The sequence below is a fragment of the Fistularia commersonii genome, unplaced genomic scaffold, assembly GCF_037954325.1.
Source record: "Fistularia commersonii isolate RoL2024-O1a breed Wild unplaced genomic scaffold, RoL_Fcom_v1.0 HiC_scaffold_39, whole genome shotgun sequence".
In the NCBI taxonomy this organism is placed as follows: domain Eukaryota; kingdom Metazoa; phylum Chordata; class Actinopteri; order Syngnathiformes; family Fistulariidae; genus Fistularia; species Fistularia commersonii.
This window is the reverse complement of record NW_028233997.1, coordinates 340,001-344,153: the sequence shown is the minus strand read 5'-3', so window position 1 is coordinate 344,153 and position 4,153 is coordinate 340,001.

Below are 4,153 nucleotides of genomic sequence, written 5' to 3'. Positions count from 1 at the left end.
TCACCTGAGTTCGGAGGATCGGGAGTACCAGGGCCCATAGCGGAGAAGCGGAAGAGCGGAGTTATGTGTCTCTTCTCAAAGGCGGGGAAGCTGGGGGGCAGCAGGACCCCTTAGACCGGCTAAGGTGAGCCTACTCCGGACAGAGATCACCCGGAGTTATGACTGGAGCTCCCGGACCTCTGGGCACACACATATGTGAATGACTGGATGAGCTAATGTTGGTTTGGTTGTGGATACGTTTCGGCCAATGCTATCAGCACAGCGATGATGAGTTCAGGTGTGTCTGTGTGTGTTTGTGTGTTTGTGTGTGTGTGTGTGTGTGTGTGTGTGTGTGTGCGTGTGTTTGTGTGTGTGTGAGAGTTTGTTTTTGTGGGTTGGGGGGGGTTCCCGCGGACACGGAGTACCAGGGCCTGGAGCGGATGAGGTGAGGAGCGGAGGAGAGCAGAAGCCCGGACCGTGATTCGCTTGTGTCCAGCGGTTCGGGAGTTCCAGGGCCCGAAACGGAGGAGCGGAGGAGCGGAGGAGCGGAGGAGCGGAGGAGCGGAGGAGCGGAGGACAGCAAAACCCCTTTCTGCAATTCGCCTGAGTCCGGCGGATCGGTAGTACCTGGTTCCGCAGCGGATGAGCGGAGGAGTGGAGGAGATGTTTCTCTTCTCAGAGGCGGCGAGGGGGGGGGGGGCAGGACCCCTTACCCTTATCCCCCCCGGACGTTTGAGTGGAGCTCCCGGACCTCCGGGCACGCACATGCGAATGACTGGATCACAGGGAGTGCCAGGGCCTGGAGCGGATGAGCAGAGGAGAGGCGGAGGGCAGAAGCCCGGCCCTGTTCAAGAGTTCCAGGGTCCAAAGCGGGGGAGCGAAGAAGCGGAGGAGGGGAGGAGAGCAGAAGAGCAAAAAACTGGCCCGGAATTCACCGAAGTCCCGCGGATCGGGAGTTCCAGGGCCCGGAGCGGAAGAGCGGAGGAGCGGAGGAGAGGAGGAGCGGAGCAAAGCTAAGCCCGTCTTAACAACAAGGAAATTACAGATGAGGCTATAATTTCTAATGAAAACTTTAAATTCTATAGCCACGTATACACTTCGACATTGTCAAAAAGCGATTGTGACTCCTTTCCATTAAATATTCCTCAATATATCCCAAAAATAAACAACAAACAATATATGTTTGTTTATATATGTTTATATATAAACAACAAAAAATATACAGTTTGATGTCTGAGATTCCTTGTGAATCGCCAACTTAATTACATGTCGTATTCCCCTTGCATTTTTTTTTTTTGGTTTTAATTTCATTTGTCTATCTATTTATCTAATTATTTCCTTTTAATTTCGTTTTTTGTCTAGCACTGTAAATTTCTCACAAACCTGTAACACTATTAACTTCTCATTACATACAGAACAAATGTCCTCATGTCCGTTGCTTCCTCATGCCTGGTTGTTTCATTGACATTCAGTTCTACCTTGCTATGTTTATTTGTACATTTGTATATTTGGGTGTACTATTTATGTTCAATTAAAAACAGTTTGATGTCTGAGATTCCCTGTGAACCGCCAACTTAATTACATGTTATATTCCCCTCACAATTTTTTTTTTTTCGTTTTTAATTTTATTTTTCTATCTATTTATTTAATTATATCCTTTTAATTTTCTTTTTTTGTCTAGCATTAAAAATTTCTCGCAAACCGTTAACACTATTAACTTCTGATTACTTACAGCACGAATGCGCTTATGCCCCCCCACCCCCCACCCCCCCGCTTTTTCCGTACGGTGGCAGACACTGAGATCGAAAGCAAATGGGTGTCATTGAAATGCAGTAACAGGGTGATAACAGCCGTGTTCGAAGTGTGTAGGGGCTTATAGTAGAGCAGAAGCACGTCACGCAATTCACCTGAGTTCGGAGGATCGGGAGTACCAGGGCCCATAGCGGAGAAGCGGAAGAGCGGAGTTATGTGTCTCTTCTCAAAGGCCGGGAAGCTGGGGGGCAGCAGGACCCCTTAGAGCGGCTAATGTGAGCCTTCTCCGGACATAGATCACCCGGACTTATGACTGGAGCTCCCGGACCTCTGGGCACACACATATGTGAATGAGTGGATGAGCTAATGTTGGTTTGGTTGTGGAAACGTTTCGGCCAATGCTATTAGCACAGCTATGATGAGTTCAGGTGTGTCTGTGTGTGTTTGTGTGTTTGTGTGTGTGTGTGTGTGTGTGTGTGTGCGTGTGTTTGTGTGTGTGTGAGAGTTTGTTTTTGTGGGTTGGGGGGGGTTCCCGCGGACACGGAGTACCAGGGCCTGGAGCGGATGAGGTGAGGAGCGGAGGAGAGCAGAAGCCCGGACCGTGATTCGCTTGTGTCCAGCGGTTCGGGAGTTCCAGGGCCCGAAACGGAGGAGCGGAGGAGCGGAGGACGGCAAAACCCCTTTCTGCAATTCGCCTGAGTCCGGCGGATCGGTAATACCTGGTTCCGCAGCGGAGGAGCGGAGGAGTGGAGGAGATGTTTCTCTTCTCAGAGGCGGCGAGGAGGGGGGGAGAGGGACAGGACCCCTTACCCTTACCCCCCCCGGACGTTTGAGTGGAGCTCCCGGACCTCCGGGCACGCACATGCGAATGACTGGATCACAGGGAGTGCCAGGGCCTGGAGCGGATGAGCAGAGGAGAGGCGGAGGGCAGAAGCCCGGCCCTGTTCAAGAGTTCCAGGGTCCAAAGCGGGGGAGCGAAGAAGCGGAGGAGGGGAGGAGAGCAGAAGAGCAAAAAAACTGGCCCGGAATTCACCGAAGTCCCGCGGATCGGGAGTTCCAGGGCCCGGAGCGGAAGAGCGGAGGAGAGGAGGAGCGGAGCAAAGCGGAAGCCCGTCTTAACAACAAGGAAATTACAGATGAGGCTATCATTTCCAATGAAAACTTTAAATTCTATAGCCACCTATACACTTCGACATTGTCAAAAAGCGATTGTGACTCCTTTCCATTAAATATTCCTCAATATATCCCAAAAATAAACAACAAACAATATATGTTTGTTTATATATGTTTATATATAAACAACAAAAAATATACAGTTTGATGTCTGAGATTCCTTGTGAATCGCCAACTTAATTACATGTCGTATTCCCCTTGCATTTTTTTTTTTCGGTTTTAATTTCATTGGTCTATCTATTTATTTAATTATTTCCTTTTAATTTCTTTTTTTGTCTAGCAATGTAAATTTCTCACAAACCGTTAACACTATTAACTTCTGATTACATACAGAACGAATGTCCTTATGTCCTTTTCTTCTTCATGCCTGGTTGTTTCATTGACATTCAGTTCTACCTTGCCATGTTTATTTGTACATTTGCGTGTACTATTTATGTTCAATTAAAAAAAAAAAAAAAAAAAGAATGAGAGGCTGAGAAAATCTCCATGTCTCTCTCTCTCCCCCCTTAATGCCCCCCCGCTTTTTCCGTACGTTGGCAGACAATGAGATCAAAAGCAAATGGGTGTCATCGTAATGCAGTAACAGGGTGATAAAGGCCATGTTAGAAGTGTGTATGGGCTTATTTTACAGGCTTTCCCCTGGTACTCCATGGATTACCAGGGGCGTTTCTGCCGTGAAGCTGAAAGGAGCTGTTTCGGTGTTCCTGTTTATAAATCCACTCAGCAATGAGGTGAAAAGCACATCGGTATCGATATAATTCGGTAACAGGGCGATAACATCCATGTATTCCGCTCTGGGCCCTGGTACTCCTCGGGGGGGTGAACGCCGGGCCGAACTAGTCCTGGTACTCCATGGAGTACCAGAGGCCCGCCGCAGTGAGAGTAAATGGAGCAATTTGGGTGTTCAATTGTAAAAAGCGGCCTAAAATCCGTGTGGAAAGCAAACGAGTGTTGTTTTAAGACAGTGTGAGGGTGACAGCAATCTCTCCAAGAAGCTTTCTTGGGTTATTTCTGAGGTTTCTCAATGCACTCCTAATGGGAGAGAAGGTAAAGCCCATAAAGCCCACGGGCTTTTCCTTTGTCCGCGCTGCAAGGGACTTTACTCGTTTTTTCGAGGGGACATCCCGCGGGATAGTGTTGGAGTGGCCGTCTAGGAGGAGGGTTTTATTTTCTCCCCTGACGCGTGGTGGTTGATTGTCTCCGAGTCGAGTCGGCACACGTGACCCGCCGTAGGAGGGCCCCCGCCGGC